General features: G+C 33.1%; 1 pseudogene; it reads right to left on the bottom strand.

Annotated features, from left to right (window-relative positions):
* The window catches only part of LOC141499186 (ATP-dependent 6-phosphofructokinase, platelet type-like), a 47,416-nt pseudogene extending 24,128 nt beyond the window's left edge, over positions 1-23,288 (bottom strand).
* Between the last annotated feature and the right edge of the window lie 686 nt (positions 23,289-23,974).

The raw sequence follows: 23,974 nt of genomic DNA, 5'->3' as shown, positions 1-23,974 counted from the left end.
ATTGTTATATAAGAAATTATGGATGAGGGGCAGCTAGGTGGCATAGTGGATAAAGCACCAGTCCTGGAATCAGGAATACCTGGGTTCAAATCCGGTCTCAGGCACTTTATAATAACCTAGCTGTGTGGCCTTGGGCAAGCCACTTAACCCAGTTTGCCTTGCAAAAAAAAAAAAAAAAACAGAAATCATGGATGAGATTTCAGAAAAGCCTGGAAAGGCTTTCATGAATTGATGCAGGGGGAAATGAGCTAAACCAGAGCATTATACATACTAACAACAACATGGGATGATGATTAACTATGATGGACTTGTTCATTTCAGCAGTTCAATAATCAAATGCAATTTTAAAAGACTTATGATGTAAAATACCCTTCATCTACAGAGAAGGAACTGTAGAGTTTAAATGAATATCAAAGCTTAATATCTTCAGTTTTTGTAAGTAGTTATGTACGATGTTATTTTTCTCTCTTTAATGTTTTCTTTCTTCAATTTGGATTTGATTCTTCTCTCATGACATGACATGGTAAATATAAACCTATTGTTTAGTATGGCTATAAATGTACAGCCTATATCAGATTGCTTTTTTTTAGGTTTTTGCAAGGCAAATGGGGTTAAGTGGCTTGCCCAAGGCCACACAGCTAGGTAATTATTAAGTGTCTGAGACCGGAATTGAACCCAGGTACTCCTTACTCCAAGGCTGGTGCTTTATCCACTATGCCATGTAGCCGCCCCTCAGATTGCTTTCTGTCAGATGCAGGAGGGGGAGGGAGGGAAGGGTGAGAGGGAGAAAAATGTAAAACTCAAAACCTTGTAAAAATGATTGGTAAAACTACTGTTGTATGTAGTTGGAAAAGCAAGCAAATACATTATTAAAAATAAATAAAAGAAAGTTGCATTGGGGAAAGCTCTAGGAGCATGCTAAATTTGTGCTGCCAGCCGGGTTCCAACCTGGAAGTCCTACTACCACATATTTCACTGTCCAGATAGGAAGTAGTTATTAATGAGATAAAAGAGACTGGAGCTGAAGAACTCAGAACTATGGTAGCTATGACATTGATGATTATCTATCCCTGTGTTTCCCAATCACCTGTTCAATTCTAAACTCTAAACACAACTTATTTCTTATTATTCTAGTGCAGTGGATAGAATACTGGTGCTGGAAGTAGAAAGTTTCATTTTCCTCACTTCAAATCTTTTCTTACACACTTATCAGCTGTGTGTCCATGGGCATGTTACTTTATATTATTTGCCTCAGTTTCTTTATCTATAAAATGAGCTAGAGAAGAAAACAGTAAACTTTTGTCAAGTAACTTTGCCAAAAATACCAACCAACTAGAGTCTCAAAAAGTTGGATATGACTTAAAAATTATTGAGCAAAGGTCCCAAATTTTCTTTTATTCTCAGACACCTGAAATGTGTTTAAAAATAAATCAATGAAATACTAAGTTTCTAATATGAACAAGACACTATGCTAGAAAATGAAGATGCAAATACAAATAAATAATGCTCCATTTAAAGACTTTGCATTGCAAGAGAGAGCCAACAAACTACACACATGCATGCAAACATACACACACATAGTATATATATATATATATATATATATATATATATATATATATAATCATTGGGATTAGAACCGGGATCTATTTTTCTGTATAAAACAACTGGATGAAGGGAATCCTTCTCCTAATGAGAAAGCAAGTGGTTTACTGAGGCACACAAAAATAGTGTGTATGAGGTATCACTTGAATTCTCATTTTTCTAATTCCACTATCACTTGTACAATTTATGTTTACCCTAAACATCTTTTTAATAACGCTTGCAAAATTCAGCCTATTCATCGATGTAAGAAGTCAGAAAATTGATAATTTCTGAAGTCCCTTCTCATTCTCAGAGTTTGTGAACAATAAATAATTCCAGAACTATACTTCATTATATTTTATCCACATCCCCATTGACAAAGTGAGAAATATTCAATTTAATCCTATGGAATGTGAAATGGAATAATGAAAAAGGAAGTAAAAGAATATAATTAACTCTCTACATGATGATAATATTTGTCCTTCATTCTGTAAGGAGACCATGACATCAGGGAAGTGATATCTTGACAAGCACATGACTTAGATTTGATTGAGATGGTACTGAGCTAAGTCACCAGCCTCACTTTTTCCTCCAGACCCATCTGGATCCAGGGGTCAGATATGAATCAAGTTGGTCCCAGATGTGAAGCAATCAGGGCTAAGTGACTTGCCCAAGGTCACAGAGCTACCTAGTGTCATGTGTCAGGGAAGATTTGAACTCATCATTCTGACTCCAAGGTCAATGATCTATTCAACTATCTGCCCTCTACTTAAACATCAACTGGATATGCTGATTTATAACTATGATAACCTATTATCCACTCATCATAAAAACAGGTTTTAGAAAAGTATATCTTAAATTAGTAGCTAGGTTCATAATCAGATAATACAAGAACCTAGAAAAATAGCAGTCCTATATCTCATTGATATGTAGTAGCATTAACCTGATATCAGCATGTTCTTTCTAGGGAATGTTTGAATGAAAAAAAAGCAGTATTGTTTGGATTGTATATTATTTAATAAGCTGTAAAACAATAAGCAAGTAAAACAAAAATGTTATGATGCATTTCATATCATCTTGCTATTGTGATTTATGGAAAATAGTATTTATAATGAGAACAGTATACATATATTTTAAAATTGTATGCTACTTCAGTAACCACATTGTAATTAAGAATGGTGTGTTTGAAGTACTGATTAATTTCAGGTAAAGATTTTCTAGTCACTAGAGACACAGGGCAGATTTTACTATAATTAGACTTTGAATGCCAAGGTCATGATCAATAAGAGTTAAAAGACCATTTGTGAAAGCTTCATTTATAGAATTTATACAGATGATCTGATTTGTCTTTTCTTTAAAAATGTCAAATGGTTGTATTTTCAAATCATTAATGATGGAGTTATTTGTTAATATCATCTATTTTAATTATTTGATAAGACAAAATCAAAGGATTTCTACTTTCTAAACAAGAATAAAACTGTTTGGATTTAGTTTGGCAGGTGTCAATTTAATTAATAATCAACCAAATGACATTGTAAATTTCCTTCAGATGGAAATTCAATATCTGCCATTGATTTTATATTATTGGACTGGCTGTTGTCATCATTATTACTGTATGGCATGCTTCAGGCAGGGTTTGAATTAACTAATGCTTCAGAAGTACAGAGATATTTTCCTTTTTATTGAATTTAGTAGACTAATTTTTAAATGAGCTGAAACTTCATAAAGTCATGGTGAATAATTTGAAAAAAAATTTAAAGCAATACCTCTCACCTGAACTACTGAAGTAATTTCCTAACCTGTTTCCCTATCTCCTCCATCTAGTGTACTCCTCCCCCAATTATTATATATACTCTCAGGCAGAAGCAACACATTAAAGCTTTACTACTTTAACCTTTACCAGGGTTCCTTAAAAGGTACTGAAATTAGCCTCTAGATTTAACTGATTCAGAGGATTTAATCTAGATTGTTGATGAGGCTTCATGCTTGCCTGAGTACAAAAAGTCAGAAGATGATCCCAATGGAATTTGAAGCTTGACCTGCAGACCACCATGGGCAATAGAATCAGAGAAATTAGTCTTAGCAAAATCAACATAATGCATACACCCCCATAAGTCATCATTCCCTGCAATGAAACCAAATGCTTTGTTCAACAAGAATCAATCTCTCTCTCTCTCTCTCTCTGACAGTTTGTCTATCTATTTTCTATCTATCTCTTTTTATGACTTGTGCCCATTATACATAATACTACAAGTTACAGGTGGATAGATATATAAATTTAATGAGATCTGGTAGTGATATAGCCTCCTGCAACAGCATAAAATGAATGTTGGAATCCTATCTTTGTCCCTATCAAATCACCATCATATAATTTGACAGAGTAAGTAGCCTTGATAGACTGAGAATCAAAACTGTAGAGGTGTGGCAGTACAATTATAGTATATTACCTAAAAATTAGTCTCAAATAATGTTATCATGTCTTCAAGTTTAAAAGTTACATTTCTTTCCCTATCAGAACCAAGAAAATGATTTATTAAATTAATCCAAAGATTCACAATAGTATTTTTAATAAAAGGAAATGCAGTTTATATGAGTAGTACTTTTATAATTTCCCAAATTCAAAATGCTTATTTGAAGCAATACTTCACGTAACAATTTGAAATTTGTATCAGGAGAAAGAATGTTGAATTTTGATTTAAATTGTGTTGTGTCAAATCCTAACTCTATTTCTATCTGTGTGACATTGAGCAAATGATTTAACACTTTCCTCTTCTTTCAAATAATTGTCTGGAACTATATGCCCTTTAGTTTTACCTTCTAACTTAAAGTTCTGCAACTATGATTTTATCAAATGAAGTGTTAAAATATCTCCATAATTAACTTTTAATAAATAAAATATCAAGTTAAGTTACATATGCATTGTTTGTTACTCAGCCATTGATTTTGTAGACTAAAGGAAAGATTACACCAATGGGGTATTTTTCACTTCTACATGTCAATCATACATCCTCAGTGGATGTAAAAATCAATTTATCATTCTTTTGTTTGTTGATATTAAGTAGGTAATAGGGAGATATACTTACCAAATTGCTTTACTGTTCTTCCTGAGGATTAAACTAAACAGAATTCAAATAGAAAAGAGATTATTTATAGATGACCAAATACTCCATATTATGCGGTTTATACATGATGTTGTACTAATAACTTAAAGGTTCAGAATACCACAGAGACTCCTTGATGAACTCCACAACCATTCTAGACAGTTTGACCTCTATCCATAAAAGAAAACTAGAAATAAAAAAAATGAAAAGTGAATTAAAGAAACTCTCCTGTTCAGATTATGGTTTGCATTTGAATGGACACTGAAGAAGAATAACTTTGGTTTCAAAATGAATAGAAAATTCTGATTACAGGATGGAGAAGCGACTGTCTATTCCATTTAACAAATTGAGATACAATTCGGATATTTTTATTTCTGTTCTAAAATTACGACCATTTAAAATACTTTTTATAAGTGAAATGAGCAATCACTGTTAGCTTTTTTTATTTATTGAAAATACATTAAAGGATAGACAGCATCTACAGTATCTACTCCAATTCCCTCATTTTATAGTGGTTTTGTTTAAATTGGTGAATCAGAGATTTAAAAAAAAATAAGGAAAAGAACCAACATTTGAACCCAGATCTTCTGTCAGTAAAAACAACTCATTTTTTTTTTGTCAAAAATTATAAAAGTTATTTGGAAAGAAGTAACAATGGGAATAATTTAATAACTTCTGATTATTAACATCAATATGATGATTTGAACAAATAAGATATAGGAGGATAAAGTAGTACTGTCATTTTAACAAACCTAATAAAGATATATTATAAAGCACTAGATCAATTAAATATTAAGATATGAAAGGTGTAATTTTTCTAGCCCAGAGCATCATAGGGTGGCAAATCTTCATGAACTGGAGACAGGATCTATTTAGAAGGGCACTGAATGGAACTTTTCAGAACTTAAGAATTTAATCCAACTGTGTGGTTGTGTATTGGGGCAAAAGGAGGTCCCAGGTCTAGCAGGAACAGGATGAAAGATTTAAAGAAGCAGGAGCATCCAACAACTGTCTGGTCTTTCACCCTCACCTTGAATAAGGGTCTGAAATTTTGTATAGCCAAAGGGCAATAAAACAGTGCATACTCCTTGATCAAACAAATCACTACTGGCTATGTATCCTAAAAGGATCATGAAAAAGTGTAAAAATCCCACATGTACCAAAAATATTAATAGCAGCTCTTTTTGAGTTTCCAAAGAATTGGAAATTGAGGGATTGCCCATCAAAACACTACTGTTCTATAAGAAATCTTGAGGAATGGGACTTCAGAAAAGTCTGGAAAGACTTGCAAGAACTGAGGCTGAGTGAAGTGAGCAGAACCAGAAGAATATTAGACACACCAACACCAACATTTCCTGATCCATTAATTTCGATAAACTTGTTCACTTCAACAGTACAATAACAAACAACAATTCTAAAAGATTTGTGATGGGAAATGCCACATTAAAGATGGAGTCTAAATGCAGGTTGAAACTTAACCATCTTATTTTTTTTTAAGTTTTCTTTTATATTATTGTTTTTGAAACAATTTTTGTATTATTGTATTTGCTCCATTTCGATTTGATTCTTCTCTTACATCATTACTAGCATGGATATATATTTAGGCAGAATTTACATGCAGGGCTTATGTTGGATTGTTTTCTGTGGGAGGAGGGAGGAGGGGAAGGGAGAAAAATGTAAAACTCAAAACCCTACAGAAAAATGATTGTTGAAAGCTACCATTTTGAAGTTGGAAAAAAATAAGTAAAGAAAAAAGAAGAAAAAATACAGTTAAAAAAAAGAAGACATCCTGCATGCACCGAGGAGGAAACTATTGCTTAAAGATTACCTGGACTTGCATCTGGCACAGAAAAATCATGATTCTGATTCTGTGATAATAAAATTGCAACAGCTTTGTGATTTTATCCTTGGCGTGAGATCTGAGATTCAATTTTCATTCTTGACAAGGGCCTGCCGCTGAGTGAACGGTTTGTGGAACTTAGAATAAGGAGGTACAAATAGTTTTTTTTCCTCTGAAACTGTGTAGGTTTACAGGCACCTGATGAAAGTACTGTACTGAATATATAACCATCAGTACTGCCTGGACAGAAACTCAGGTCAAATCTCAGACCACAAAAGAGAGCAGACTCCACATTAGATATTAATTGAAATAACTCATTACTTTGAAAGTTTGAAGGGTTCAAGTCTATGCCTCCCCCAATATGTTTGAAAAACACAGAATATGAGGAGAAAGCAGGAGCAGGACCCAAGAAATACATAAAGGAACATGACATAATTGATCAATCAGCATTTGTAAAGAAATTTCCATATGCTAGACATTGTGCTAAATAATACAGATACCAAGGAAGACAAAAGATAGTCCCTCCCCTCAAGAAGCTCTCAATGTAATGGGGGAGACATTGTGCAAGTAATACAAGCAATATGAAATAATTATAGGAAATGATTAACAGAGAATCAATTTACGATGAGTTTGGGAAGACATCTGACAAAAATAGGGAATTTTAAGTGAGTAAAGTAGGTCTCTAGGTAGAAATGAAAGGTGGAGCACTCCAGGCATAGATGACAGCCAGAGAAAATTCTGGAAGCATGGAGCATAATGTCTTGTTTTGGAATAGCCAAGAGGTCAATGTCACTGAATTATAGATTAGGCATTGGAAAATAACCTATTAAAAAACTGGAAAGATGCGGGGGTATGGTGTGAAAAGAATGCCAAAGAACATTTTTTATGTCTTCCTAGAGACAATAGGAATCCAATGGAATTTATTGAGTTTGAGAGTGAGAGTGGGAAAGGATGACCTCTATGCACTAAGAAAATTAATGATTGAATGGAGGTTGTAATGCAGAGACTTGAGGCAAATAGAGCCAAGAACAATAAACGAGATCATGAAGTGATAAGAACTTACACTAGATTGTTGTCAGTGTTAGAAAAGAGAAGAAAGGATGTTTGAGAAATGTGGCAAAGGCAAAGTTGATAGACCTTGGCAGTGAAATGAATATCGGTAGGGGATTGAAGTAGTTAGAATTCCAGAATGACTTCGAAGTGTGAATAGGAGGATTTGGGATGACACTGTTGTCCTCTAAAGCAATAAGAATGTAGGAGATAAGGAGAGTTTAGGAGGAAACTGACATTAAATTTAAGATATCTAAAAGATAATACCAGATATGAGATTGGAGTTCAGCTCACAATTTGAGCAAAATAGGTAAATTTGAAAATTTTCAGGATTAAACATTTGAAAATTAGGAAAAGAAGATTGTCCTATGAAATTCTTACTATTATATAATTTTGATCTTGCTATCTAAAATTGTGGAAATTAAAAAAAGAAATTATTTTCTACTATTCATGAAGAATAATTATGCAAAAAATGAAGATCTGCAAAGGGACTAGAACAATATAGTAAAATATTACACACACTAGATTATATTTATAATAAATAATTGATTCAGAAATCAGTGTCTGGTTAAAATAGGGGGAAACTATCAGCTATATTTTAACAAGAAAAATAAAAGTCATATAATCATATAATAGATGAAGAAAAAGTTTTTGAAAAGACACAAAAGCCCATTCCTATGAAAGACAGTAGGAAACAAAAGAATAAAAGAATCTTTCCTTAATATGAAAAGTTGTATCAATTTTAATGTATAGACAGAAAACCAGTGGACTTTGAAATAAAGTCAGGGGTAAAGAAAGAATATCCATTATTGCCACTACTAATTGATAAACAACTGACCTGGAGAAAAGATCCATGAGAAACAATTTAAGAATCACTGGGATTCCTGAAAACTTTGAGGAGAAAACAAGCCTGGACTTCATACTTCAGGATAAACTGAAGGAAAATTGACCTGATATCATGGAACCAGAGGGTAAAATACTTACTGAAAGAATACATCTATCCCCTCCTGATATGGATCCCAAAATGAAAACACCAAGAAATATCATGGCCAAACTCCAGAACTATCAGATAAAGGAGAAAAATCTCCAGATAGTCAAAATGAAACAATTCAAATACTAAGGAGCCACCAGAAGGGTTACACAGGACCTGACTGCACTAATATTAAGTGATTGGAGGGTCTGTTTATTATACAGAGCAAGGGAGCTTGGAATGCAGCCAAGAATTCACTATTCAGCAAAACTGAGCTTTTTCTTCCAGAGGAAAAGATGGACATTTGAAGAATTAGGAGATTTTCAACTTTCCCTCGTGAAAAGATCAAAGCTAAATAGAAAATTTGGACATCAAAAAGGAAACCCAAAAGATACATGAAAAGGTAAAAAGGGTAATAGAAAAAAAATTATCCAATAAGATGAAACTTGTTATATCCTCACATGGGATAAAGAGTCTCATAACTCTTGAGAACAGTAACTCTATTAGAAGGAATATACTTAGCCAGAAATAATGAAGACTCATAGATTGAATGATTTAAAAATAATATCTCCTTAAAAAGGGGGGACAGTGAAGAGACTGGAGGATGAGGACATTGAATAGGGCAAATTCCATCACATGAAGAAGTACGAAGGAACTCTTTTAATAGAGGGGAAGAAGGAAGGAAGTGAGAAGCATCTGAATCTTACTCACCTCAGATTTGGCTCAAATAGGGATTAACATACACACACACACACACACACACACACACATACACTCAATTGAATCTAGAAACTTATCCTACCTTTCAAATATTAAGAGGGTAAAGGGTGAGGGGGAAGGAAAAAGAGGAATGGGAAGAGAAGGAAGAAGGGGCAAAGGGAAAGGGGGAAAGGGGAAGGGTATGGCGATAGGGGGTACAAGGGGCAAAAACACTGAAAGAAGTGTTCAAAAGCAAAGTGCTGGGAAATAGGGATAAGGTAAAAAAAGGGGGGGAAATATAAACAGAGGGGGAAAACAGCATGGAGGGCAATAAAGAGATAGTAATTAAAATTTTGAATGTGAATGGGATGAACTCATCCATAAAACATAAGTAAATGGCAGAGTGGATTAAAAACCCAAATCCTACAACATGGTGCTTACAAGAAACTCATTTGTAGCAGAAAGATACATACAGAGTAAAAGTGAAAGGTTGGAACAGAATATATTATGCTTCAATTGAAATGAAAAAAGGCATGAGTAGCAATCCTTATCTCAGGCTATCCAGTTACAAAAATAGACCTCATTAAAAGAGGACGAATAGACAATGAAGCAGTGTCAGTACTAAATATGTATGCACCAAGTGGTATAGCACCCAAATACTTAGAGGAGAAGCTGAATGAGTTACAGGAAGACAAAGACAGCAAAACTCTACTGGTGGGTGACCTCAACCTCCCTCTCTCAGAATTAGATAAATCTAAGCATAAATTAAACAAGAGCAGTTAAGGAGGTAAATAGAATTTTAGAAAACCTAGGCATGATAGTTTTTTAGAGAAAATTGAATGAGATAGAAAGAAATCCTTTTATTTTTCAGCAGAATCTGGCACCTACAAAACAATTTGACCATATACTAAAGCATAAAAACCTCATAATAAAATACAGAAAGGCAGAAATAATGAATACTACCTTTTCTGACCATAATGCAATAAAAATCACATTGAATAATGGGCCTTGAGAAATAGAACTAAAACTAATTGGAAACTAAATAACTTCATTTTAAAGTTGTATCAAACAACAAATTATAGATAGAATTAATGATTTCATCCTTGAAAATGACCATAATGAGACAATATAGCAAAACATAAGATTCAGCCAAAGCAGCTATTAGAGGATATATTATATCAATAAATACTTACATGAATAAAATAGAGAAAGGGGAAATTCATGAATTAAGCATACAACTAAAAAAAGCAAATTAAATACATGCAATTAAGTATCAAAATAAAAATTCTAAATCTTAATGGAGAAATTAATAAAATTGAAAGCAAAAAAGCTATTGAAATAATAAATAAAATCAAGAGTTGGTTTTATGAAAAAATCAATAAAACTGATAAATCTTTTGTTAATTTGATTTAAAAAAGAAGAAAACCAAATTGTTAGTATCATAAGGGAAAAAAGGTGAATTCACAACCAATGAGGAGAAAATTAAAGCAAAAATTCAGAATTATTTTGTCCAATTGTTTGTCAATAAATGTGTTAATTTAAGTGAAGTGGATGAATATCTACAAAAATATAAGGTGACCAATGAAGAGGAAATTAAATACCTAAACAACACTATCTCTGAAAAAAGTTACTCCCCAAGTCATCAATGAACTCCCTAAGGAAAAGTCTCCAGGGCCAGATGGATTCATATGTGAATTCTATCAAACATTTAAGGAACAATTGGTTCAAATTCTATATAAACTATTTGGAAAAAAGGTGAAGACAGTATTCTGCCTAAGAACTTCTTTGACATCAATATGGTGCTGATAACTAAGGCAGGAAGAGTCAGAACAGAATAAAAAGAAAATTATACAACAATTTCCCTAATGAATATGGATGCAAAAATCTTAAATAACATCTTATCAAATCAATTACAGCAAGGTATCACCAGGATGATACATGATAACCTAGTAGGATTTATTCCAGGATTGAAGGGTTGGTTCAATATTAGGAAAACTGACAGCATAATTGGCTATATCAATAACAAACCTAAAAAAGTCTTTGACAAAATACAGCACCCATTCCTACTAAAAACACTAGAGAGTAGGAATAAATGATTGGTAGAAACTACCAACTGCCATTTACTATATAATTAGAACATGACATATTTATATAATAAAAGTGTCACCTCAGAGGAACTTTATCAGAAGGTCTGTTGGTTGGTAAAAGCTCAGCTAGATGGGAAAGCCAACTAAGGTCCTTGGGCAGTTTTGCCATTATAAGGGTCTCAAACCCAGTTCAGTGAACAAGGTTTGGAGCCCTGAGAAATTGGTATAGTGTATGGTTACCTTGTGCAGAAAACAAAGCAGGAATGTTAGAAACATCAGAACAGAAATTCAGGGACCATAACACAGGCCCAGCCAAATAAAACATGGCACTTTATACCCTATATTACAGGAACAGACTGTTTAGTTAAATGACCTGGTAACCAGAAAATAAAAAAAAAAATGACAGCTACTATTCTGATAGGATTAATAAAAACACATCAGAAGATAAAAACAGTAATAAAATTCCTATATATGTATCCTGTAAGGGGTTGATTAATTGTTCTTAATTCCAAAAAGGTAAATTGGAAAAACTCAAAAATTATTTCAAAAAATAAAGAACTGTAGAAAAATAGAAAAAAGAAACAAGAGGCACGGCATGCTGGAGAATTATGAAAAATTAACTGAATTTAAAAAAGTAAAATTGACCCAGCTGAAAGAATTAAAAAAACATTTGAAAAAGGAAATAAAACTGGTGAAAATAAAAACCTTAAAAAATAGAATTGGATAAATGGAAATGAATGATTCATTGAGACACCAAGATTCCTTCAGGAAAAAAAGCTGAAAAAATAGAAGAGCATGTAAATATCTCTTAGGGAAAATGACCAACTGGAAAATAAATTGAGAACCACAAACAGGTAAAAGAGCATCTCAACAGCATGCAAGAAATTATCATGGAAAATTGCCCTAAAATCCTAGAAAAAGAAGATAAACTAATCTTTGAAAGAATCCATCCACTAACCCCAGAAAGTGATTCCAAAATAAAAACTCCAAAGAATATTGTATTCAAATTTCAGAACTCTCAGTAAAAGGAGAAAATATTACAAGTAATCAAAATGAAGCAATTTAAATACCAGGGAACTACAGTTAGGATTATGCAGGACTCATCAGTTTCCCTGTCAAAGAAGAAGAGGTCCTAGAATATGATCTTCCAGAGGCAATGGAGCCTGAATTCTGATCAAGATTCAACCACCCTATAAATTTTGCCCTTTCAGTGAAGTAGATTTTCAATGAAATAGAGGACTTTCAAACTTATTTTTAGAAAAAAAGAATAGAACTGAATAGGAAATTTGATCTTCAAATGTAAATTTTAAGATATGCATAAAAAGGGAGCAGCTAGGTGGTGCAGTGGATAGAGCTCCAGCCCTGTAGTCAGGAAGACCTGAGTTCAAATATGAAGTCAGACACTTAATAATTACCTAACTGTGTGACCTTGTGCATGTCACATAGGCCCTTTGCCTTGCAAACAGCTACAACAAAAATCCATAAAAGATATGCATGAAAAAGGTGCAAAAGGACAGGAGGAAAATATATGTTTACTTTTGAAAACTTTATTTCATTTAGGACAATTGAAAGAAACATACATAGAGAAAAGATATGACTATCAATTGACTGTGATGTGATCAAACTTTTAGCTTTTGAGTGATTTTGCTTTATATGATAATTTAGCTCATGAGTATTGTATTTCTTTAAAGGGTACTAGGAAAGAAGTTGAGGTATAAATTGATTATGACTTCATGACATTTAAGACACTTGAAAATTGTATCTCCTTTTTTAACCTTGATATTATATTTTTCTAATTACATATTATGAAAGTTTTTCAACATTCATTTGCATAAATATGCATATTTTTAAGTTATATGATTCCCTTCCACTCCTTCCCACCCCATTTCACTCTGCAGTGAAATCAAGTAAATACTGTACATACACATTTATGTTGAACCTGTTTACAGACTAGTCATTTTCAGTATGAGGAATTATGATTAAAGGAAAAGAAAGAAATACATGAGATAGGAAAGAAATGCATAAGAGAATTTTTTTAAAAAGTAAGTGAGTTCCATCAGATTCTGTAGTGTTTTTCCTTTTGTTTTGTTTTGTTTTTCTTTCTCTGGATGAGGGTAGCATTGAATTTAGCTGCTCTCCTAGAATTGTACAAGTTCTCTGAACTGCTGAAAGGAGCTGCATTCACCAAGGTTGATCAAATCAGTTTTTTTGTTAAGGTGTAGAATGTTCCCTTGAATCTGCTCCTTTCCCTTAGCATCAGTTCCTGTAATTCATTCCATACTTCTCTAGAGTCTGACCATTTGTGGTTTCTTATTGAAAAATAGATCATTCATATACCATAACTTATTCGACCATTGCCCAATTGATGGGCATCCCCTCAATTCCCAATTCTTTGCCACTACAAGAATAGCTACTATGAATATTTTGGAACACTTTTCCAATTTTTTTTTTATGATTTCCTCTGGATATAGACTTAGTATTGGAATTTCTGCATCAAAGAATTTGGGCATAGTTCCATACTGTTCTCCAAAATAACTGGATCTATTTACAACTCCACCAAGAATGCATTAATGTCCCAATTCTCCCATAACCTCTCCAACACTGATCATTTTCCCTTTTGTCATCTTAGTCAATCTGATAGGTGTGAGGTGGAAGCTCATATGTGTTTTAATTTGCATTTCTGTGATCAGTAATGATTTGGAGCATTTTTCATATGATTATATATAGTTTGATTTTCTTTATTTGAAAAAAAGTCTGTTCATATTCTTTGACCTTTTAACAATTGGGGAATGACTTACAACCTTAAAAATTTGATGTATTCTCTGGACATTTTAGAAATGAGACCTTTATCAGAACTTCTAACTGTGAAAATTGTTTCCCAGTTTTCTGTTGTCCTTCTGTTGTCCTTTTTGCAGCATTGGTTTTATTAGGTGTCACACTTCATTTCTAAATATTTTATCCATTTTTACCTTATTTTGGTATAAGGAATGAAATGTGGATCTATGCCTAATTTTTGCCACACTCTTTTCCAGTTTTCCCAATAATTTTTGTGGAATAGTGAGTTCTTATCCCAGTTAATGTCATTGTCAAACAATGGATTTCTTTAGTCAGTAATAACTTTCTTAAAACCTATCCTAATTCACTGATCCATAATTCTATTTCGCCAAGACAAGGATGTTTTAATGACTAATACTTCATAGTATAGTTTTAGATGTTAGAGAGCTAGGCCACCTGCCTTTAATATATTTTTTTCTGCTTCTTTGAAATTATTGAAGTTTTTGTTTCTCCAGATGAATTTTGCCACAGATTTTTTTTTTGTTCTGTAAAATAGTTATTTGGTATTTTGATTGGTATAGCCCTGAATAAATAATTTACTTTGGATAGAATAGCTGGATAGAGCACTGACCTTAGAGTCAGGAGGCCAGCTTCAGACACTTGACTCTTACTAGTAGTGTGACTTTGGGCAAGTCATTTAACCCTGATTGCCTCCCATCCAGGGTCATTTCCAGGCATCGTTGTGATTCATATTTGCCCACTGGACCCAGATAACTCTGGAGGAGAAAATGAGCATCCCGTCACTCAAATCCATTTCTTATGCTTGTCATGGTATCACTTCCCTGATGTCATAATTTTCCTCAAAAATGAAGGAAAAACATTATTTTTGGTAGAATTGTCATTTTTCTTATATTAATTCAGTCTAACCATGAGCAATTATTATTTTTCCAATTGTTTAAATCTAATTTTGTGTGAGAAATGCTTTAAAACTGTCTTCGTACAGTTTCTGGCCTTCTCTTGGGAGGTAGATTCCCAAGTATTTAATATTGTCTGCAGTTACTTTAAATGGAATTTCTTTTTCTATCTTTTGCTTTTGGATTTTGCTGATTTTTTATAAATTATTCATGTATATAGAAATGTTGATGATTTATATGGGTTTACTTTATATCCATCTACTTTGCTGAATTTAACTAGCTTTTTAGATCATTTTCTTAGATTCTCTAAGTGTACCATCATATCATCTGAAAAAAGTGAAAGCTTTGCTTCCTCATTGACAATTCAGATTCCTTCAATTTCTTTTTCTTCTATTATTTCTGAAGCTAATATTAATAATACTTTATTGTATAGTAATAGTGATAATGAACATCCTTAGAAGTGCTCCTAGTTCATTGCCAACAAAATTTGTTAAAGGTTTTAGATAGATACTACTTAAATTTTTAACAAAAATTTTATTTATTCCTATACTTGCTAGTGTTTTTAATAGGAATAGATATATTTTATCAAAGAATTTTTCAGCATCAATTGAGATAATCATATCATTTTGTTATTGACAGGTTCAATTATATTGAGTGTTTTCCTAATATTGCACCATTCCTGCGTACCTGGTATAAATTCTGCTTTATCATGGTGTATTATCCTAGTAATAACTTAATGTAATCTCTTTTCTAAAATTTTATTTAAGGTTTTTGCATCAATGTTCATTAGAAAGATCTGTATATAATTTTCCTTGTCTGTTTTGGTTCTTCCTAGTTTAAGTATCAGCACCATATTGGTGTCATAAAAGAAATTTAGCAGAATCGCTTCTCCTTTATTTCCAAAGAGTTTATATAGAATAGGAATTAATTGTTTCTTAAATGTTCAGTGGAATTCACTTGAAAATTCATCTGGATGTGGAAGCTTTGAGGGAGTTTATTGAAGGTTTCTTCAATTTATTTTTCTGAAATGGAATTGTTTAAATATTTTATTTTCTCTTCTTTTAATCTAGACAGCTTTTGTTTTTATAAATACTCATCCATTTCACTCAGGTTATCAAATTTATTGGCATGCATTTGTCAAAATGTTCTGAATTATCCTTTTAATTTCCTCCTCATTGGTGGTTAGTTCACCCTTTTCATTTTTGTTACTGGTAATTTGGTTATTCTGTTTTTTTTTTTAAATCAGATTAACCAAAGGTTTATCTATTTTATTGATTTTTTTCTTAAAATCAAATAAAATTTTATTTATTAGTTCAAGGGTTTTCTTGCTTTCAATTTTATTAATCTATTTGATTTCAGAATTTCTAATTTGACATTTAATTGAAGAACTTTAATTTATTGTTTTGCTAGCTTTTTTAATTGCAGTCCCAATTCATTGATCTCCTCTATCTCTATTTTATTTATTCAAAAATTTAGGGATATAAAATTTCCCATAAAACCTGCCTTGGCTGCATTCCATACATTTTGATATGATGTCACATTGTTATCATGTTCTTGGTTGTAGTTATTTATTATCCCTATGATTAGTTGATTGAATTATTCATTCTTCAAAATTAAGATATTTAATTTCGAATTAATTGTTGTTTTATCTTTCCATGACCCTTAATTATGTAGTTTTTAATTGCATCATGATCTGAGAAGCATGAATTTATTATTCCTGCATTTCTGCATTTTATTATAAGATTTTTCTGCTGTAGTACATGGTCAATTTTGGTATAGATGCCATATACTATAGAGAAAAAGGTATATTCTTTTCTAACCCTATTAAGTTTTCTCCAGATGTCTATCATATCAAAGTTTTTTAATATTTTTTTCACCTTCTTAATTTCCTTCTTATATATTTTGTGGCTATATTTATCTAGTTCTGAGACAGGAATATTGAAGTCCCCCATTATTAAAGTTTTGTTGTTTCCTTGTAATTCATTCAGATTTTCCTCTAGGAAGTTGTATGTGATATCACTGTACAATCATGTTTAATAACAATAATATAATTTCATTGCCTCTGGTACCTTTAAGAAGATATAATTTCCTTCCTTATCCTTTTAATGAGATAGATTTTTGCTTTTGCTTTATCTGAGACCAGTATCACTACCCCTGATTTTTTTCTTCAGCTGAAGCATATATATTTTGCTCCAGACTTTTACCTTTATCCTGTGTGTATTTCTCTGCTTCAAATATGTTTCTTGTAAACAACATATTGTAGGATGTTCTCCACTTCCATTTTATGGGATAGTTCATTCCAGTCATATTTACAATGATTGTTTGTTACACAGCATTACCTCATAGTCATTAAGTACCCTGCCTTCTTCTGCCTCATTTGAAATACACTTCTCAAGAGTCATGAATCACATCAAATTATAATCATTTTATACCTTATCCCCATTTCAATTATCCTCATTACACATGAGCATAGTGCAAAGTCAAAATATTTTATGAATCATTTGTACCCCCCACAAGCATCCTTTCTCCCACTCTCACCTCCTTTAGTTCCCCAACCATGGTACTTAAATCCTTGTTACCTGAAATATGGATTAAGTTCCATCTTTCTAAGTATGTTCCATCCTCTTCCCCTAAAGTTAATTCTGACTTAATTAACTAGAGTTTCTAAGTGGTCTAATTTCTAGGAAACTCTAAAGGTCTCTCTTAAGAACTTTACACTTGATTGTAAGGTATGGGAGACACTAACTCTGGACTACCCAGTATAAGATTTACTTAATGGAGAAAATACTAAGCTTTATGAGTAAGACAGAATCAAATAAGATCAAAGGAAATTGAAGTACATAAGTTTAGAATAACTACCCCAGGTTTTCATCTGGGCTTTTTTGTCCCAAATATAATGATGTCATCTTGTTCAATGGATAGACAAGAACCAATCATACCCATGTGCTCTAAATACAATCTCTTCAATTATATTCAACCCTTTAACTATTCTAAGAGAAATGTAATTCTCAAGAGTCCCTTATAGGGTTATAAACAATTTGATGATCTCGATTCACATTTGCTTTGTTTTGTTTTCTTTCACCTTCTCATTTACCTTTTTATGCACCTCTTGAGTCTTATATTTGAAGATTGAATTCTCTCTTCAGTTTAGGGCTTTATATCAGGAAATTTTGGAAGTCTTCTATTTCATTGAATGCCCATCTTTTCTCCTGACAGAATATACTGAATTTAGCAGGATAATAAATTCGTGGTCATAATCCAAGGTTCTTTGCCCTGCAATATATGATATTCCAAGACCTCCAGTGCTTCAGAATTGAAGCTTATGTGTCCTGTGTGTATATCTGCTTGTGTTTTCTGAGGACTTAAATTGCTGGCTGCTTGTATTATTTCCTGTTTTATTTGAGAATTTGGAGTTTATCCTGGGGTCTCTTTCTGTAGGAGTTCTGTGAATTCTTTCAATGGATAATTTGTCTTCTTTCTCTAGCAGATTTGCACAGTTTTTCCCCTGATAATTTCTGATAGATGTTTTCCAGGTTCTTATTTTCATCTAGGCTTTCTAGTAGCCCAATAATTCATACCTTATCTCTTCTGGATCTATTTTCCAGGTTGTTTGTTTCTTCTAAAAGGTACTTTAGGTTTTCCTCATTTTTTTGTTTGATAGAAACTTGTAGTCTTGTCGATTCATTGGTTTCTATCTGTCCAATATTATTTTTTAAGGTTTTATTTTCTTCACTTACTTTTGTATTTCCTTTTCCAGTTGGGTAATTTTTCTCTTTGCTGAATTGCATTCCTTTTCCAATTGGTTATTTTTTACTTTTAAAGGAGTTGATTTCTTTGGTTAGTTTTTCATAATTTCCCTGAAGGATTCTCTTTTTCTTTTTCCTTCTTCCTCTTTTATTTGGTTTTTAAATTCTTTTTAAAACTTTTTTGACTTTTTGGATTTGAGTCCAATTCATGGACTCTTTTGAGATTTCCACTGTTGGTAATTTTTCGCTGCTTTCTTCTTCTGTAGTTGCATTTTTATCATTTTTATCTCCATAGTACCTTTCTTTTTTATTAATTTATTTATTAATTTTCCTCCACATGAACATGTATATTTTTAAGTTACAAAATTTCCTTCCACTGCGCCCCCAGTGGTGAATAGTCAGGGGTTAGCATTGTGACTAAATATTTTGATAAACATTTTAATAAATTAGTAATTTTTGTTATGAGAAATAAGGATTAAGGGCAAGATATATATATATTAAATATATACATATTATATATATATACGTATATATATATATATATATATATATATATATATATATATATATATATATATATATATATATATATATATATGAAGTGTTCATCAGATTCAGAAGGGTTGGGGTTTTTTGTGTGTTTGTGTTTTGTTTTATTTTGCTTTTTTCCCCCTTCTTCTGGATGGGGATAATATAAACCATAGCCAGTCAATTACAGTTGTCCTAGTTGCATAGTAGCTTTCTATAATAAGCACTCTTTTAGTTTTTTTGTTCATCTTTATTGTTTGAGGTGTGCTCCTTGGGTAGAGGGAGTATAGATCCAAGCTTTTTATTTTGGGGCTGGGGGCTGGTCCCTGGTTTGTCAATGGCCAAAATATTGTCTATGTAGTCCAGACTTTGCCTGTGCCAAGGTTTGCTCCCAATTCAGTCCTGTCTTTTGCTCCAGTGTTACCAGATTTCAGACTTGATTTGGGATGGGAACCCTCCCTGCTGGCTTGTTGTATAGTTGTTGGGACCTATACCATTTTCAAAATTTCACAACCTGGACTAAAATTGTACTGTGGCTAATAGTCTCCTGCTGGCTTTTCAGCTCACCTACCTAGCTGGGCTTTATTTCCCCTTTTCCCTCAAAGAGACAGGCATTCACTAAAGGTCATCAATGATGTCTATCATCAAAAACTTCTTTGGATCTTGTCTTTTTTTTTTGGTGGTGGTAGGTTTGTGTGGAGGCTTTTAGTTTTGTATAGGGAAAAGCTCCAGGAGTATGCTAGCTTCATGCTAGCTACACCACCTTGACCCAGAAAATCAAGAAAATTGTATTCTGATGGGATGATTGAAGTGAGTGAGCCTTGGACAAAGCCTGTGGGTATGAAGTGACAAAGACATAATGTTGCAGGGGCAGTTAGTTGGCCCAGTGGATAAAACACCTGCCCTGGAGTCAGGAGTACCTGAGTTCAAATCTGGCCTCAGACACTTAATAATTACTTAGCTGTGTGGCCTTGGGCAAGTCACTTAAACCCAATGCCTTGCAAAAACCTAAAAAAAAAAGAAATTAAGAGATAGTGTTGCTTAAAAATCAATCAATTAATCAACCAAAATTTGAGAACATCTATCATAACAGTTAAAAGGAATATATCTTGATAGATATCTTATGGATATAAAGAAGTTGCAAAGTAATCAAGACATAAAAGAAGGATTACATTAGGAGACAGCAAAGCTTTAGAGGGTAAATCACACAACTTGAAAAGGGACAAAGACCTATTAAAGTAGAGGGGAAAGAAAGGAAGGTGGGAGCACTGAGTAAATATTGCTTTCAGCACATATGAACCAAAGAAGAAATAACATACATTCCAAATTCAGTTTAAAAACTTATCCCACCCTACAGGGAAATGGGGGCAGGAGGGGAAAGAAAGAAGAAGCAACTGATAAATGGGAAGGTAAAAGCAAAGGAAAAGTTAAAAGTTAGCTTAGAAGTTAAAAAAGGGGGTGATGATCAAATAAATGGACTTGCTTATTCCATAACCGGGGACAATTTTAGGGAAACTGTGAAGGAGAGTGCCATCCGTATCCAGAGAAAGAACTGTGGAGTTTAAAGAAAGACCAAAGACTATTACCTTCAAGTTTTTTTTAAAAAAAAGTTGTCTTATATAATTCATAATTTTGCCATCTCTTATATTTTATTTTTTCCTCAAGAATATGGGTTTTCTCTCAACACATTAAATTTTGATCAATGTATAGCAGGGAAACAATGTAAAGATTATCAGACTGACTTCTGTGTGGGAAAGAGGGAAGGAAAATGTAAAATTCAAAATATTACCAAAAAATGATAGGTAGAAACTAATACTGAATATAATTGGAAAACAAAGAGAATTTTTTTTGCTAGGCAGTGGGATTAAGTGACTTGCCCAAGGTCATGCAGCTAGGTAATTATTAAGTATTTGATACCAGATTTATACTTAGGTCCTCTTGACTCTAGGGATGGTGCTCTACCCACTGTGCCACCTAGCTGCTCCTAGAATATTTTTACAATAACAAAAGAAGTTAAAAAAGTAAAAGCGAAAAGGGAGAAAGAAAAGGAAAAGGGCTGATAGAAAGAAGGATTAATCAAAATGTAGCATTCGAAGCAAAACATTGGTAAGTAGGGAAAAGGGGAAAGAAAGGGAAAAGTATAAACAGAAGAAGATAACATGGAGGGAAATACAGAGTTAATAATCATAACTGTAAATATGAATGGGATGCTTTTCTATTTATTTCTTTCTCATGACTTTCCTGACCCCACCCCAACCATAATTGTAATTCCTTTTTTTTTTTGCAATATGACTATTATGGAAATATGCCAAACATGAGTATAAATGTACAACTTTTGCCAGATTGTACACCACTAGAGGAAGGGGGGAAGGAAGGGAGGGTGGTAGAAAAATGTGGAACTCATAAAATTTCAGATAGATGAATGTTGAAAACTACCTTTGCATATATCTGTAAAAATAAGATTAAATTTAAAAAAAATTACAAGGGATAGGACTTCAGAAAAGCCAGAAAAGACTTGAATGAATAGATGCTGAGTGAAATGAGAAGAATCAGGCATTAATAATACACATTAACAGCAACATTGTGTGGTGATGACTTGCTCTTAACAGTAAAATTTAAATCAATTCTTTGTTTTAAGGATTTTGCAAGGCAAATTAAATGGTTTGCCCAAGGCCACACAGCTAGGTAATTATTAAGTGTCTGAGGCTGGATTTGAACTCAGGGACTTCCTCCAGGGCCAGTGCTCTATCCACTATGCACCCTAGCTGTCCACAATTTAAATCAATTCTAAAGGACATATGATGGAAAATACAATCCACATCTAGAGAAGGGACTATAGAGTCTGAATGCAAAACAAAACTTGCCATTTACAATTTTTAAGATTTGTTTTATGTATTGTGTTTTTCTTCTGATAAGTTTTCCCTTTTTGATTAGATATTTCTATTCAGCATGATTAATATGTATATATGTTCAATAGTCATACATGTATAAACTATATTAGATTGCTTTCTATTAGGAAGAAGGGTGGAAAAGGAGGGTCAGAGAAAAATATGAAATATAATACCCTCCAAAAATTATTGTTGAAAACTATCTTTTCATGAAGTTGGCAAAAGAAATACATAAAGTATTTAAGTTAAAAACAAAGAACAGTAATCTGTGTGCATCTAACACTGATCTCTTCAGCATCTATATAGAAACAGAAGACTGAAACTATGAACAGTTCAAAAACTTCAAGGAATTTTCTGTAATTTTCTTTAATTTGCATGAGAACATTTCTGTGACTCAGTGATGAAATGCTGCTGTTTTACATATATATATATATATATATATATATGTATATATACATATTAGCTTGATACCAGTTGTACTTGTTGGTAACTGCACAATTTCATTTACAAGCCGAAGACTTCTTGAACAAATGGATTTGAGAATGCTCATTCATTACATCTCTCAAAACCTTGGACTGTGGAGGTTGTGTCATGATGGCAGAGTAGAGGCAGGTCTTAGCTGAGCTCTCCCTCAATCCACCCTAGATACTTTAAAATAATTACTCTCACTAAATTCTGGAGTGCCAAAGCTCACACCTAGACTTAGTGAAACAATTTTCCAGTCTAAGACAATTTAGAAGCTTTGGGAGAAGTGTCTGCTGCACCAGTTTGAGGAGCACAGAGTATCAGGGTTCATGGCAGATCCAGCTGGCTCCAATCATCCAGGGACAGATAGAGGGTGACAGGGTCAGCAGAAATGATGCTGGTTTCCAGACCTCTTCAGCCCAGAGACTGCCAGGTCAATTTGGAAGGTCAGCAAATAGTCTGCTACACCAGAGTGAGAATGGAACACAGGCCAGCATACATCTCATCAGTGCAGACCCCACACCAGCAGACTTGGTACATACCACAGGAGCCATTGAATCAGCAGTGGCAGCTGTTTCTGGGGCTCTCAGTTTACAGATGGTAAGCAGTTCAGAAGGAGATTGCAACAGTCTCTTTGTCATCACCAAGGTAGGACTCTGTTACCTTGCTCATACTCAGAGCTAGCTCTTATTCTTGCATCCCAGTTTTGAGTTACAGTCCCAGGAAAAGGAGTGGAAGTACAATAGAACTTACTGCAGCAGTAGAGCAGGAACCTTCCCCACAATTACAGAGAAGAAAAGAATGCTTGAGGTCACCAAAAGTTACAGATCAGGAAAGTAGTACAATTGTCTCCATATATCATGAGACCTTGGAAGAACTGAAAACTTGCAGGTTCCCTAGGAGTATCAGAAAACAGTTGCAAAAAAACCCCAAAAGCTTGGAACTGTGGACCTCCATCCTGGGAGCAGAGCCCCACCAAAATCAAGTCATAGGCAAGCAAAATGAGCAAACAACAAAAGAAAAAAATCTTATCATAGACAGTTGCTAGGATAATAAGGAAGATCAAAATACCCACTTGGGGGGAGAAAACAAAAGTCAAAGCTTTTACTTCCAAAACTTCAAAGAAAAATATGAATTGTTCACATTGAAGTGCCCAAAAATGTTTTGAAATTCAAGTGAAGGAAGTAGTGGAAACACTGAGAGAAATGGGAGTCTTGTGCATATCGATGCAAATAAATAAATAAATGGAGGAATGGATGAATAAATAAATAAATGAATAAATAAATGAATGAATGAATAAATAAATAACCAGATAAACAAACAAACA

This window comes from Macrotis lagotis, chromosome X (assembly GCF_037893015.1).
Source record: "Macrotis lagotis isolate mMagLag1 chromosome X, bilby.v1.9.chrom.fasta, whole genome shotgun sequence".
Lineage (NCBI taxonomy): Eukaryota > Metazoa > Chordata > Mammalia > Peramelemorphia > Peramelidae > Macrotis > Macrotis lagotis.
This window is presented reverse-complemented; position numbering and strand designations above follow the sequence as displayed.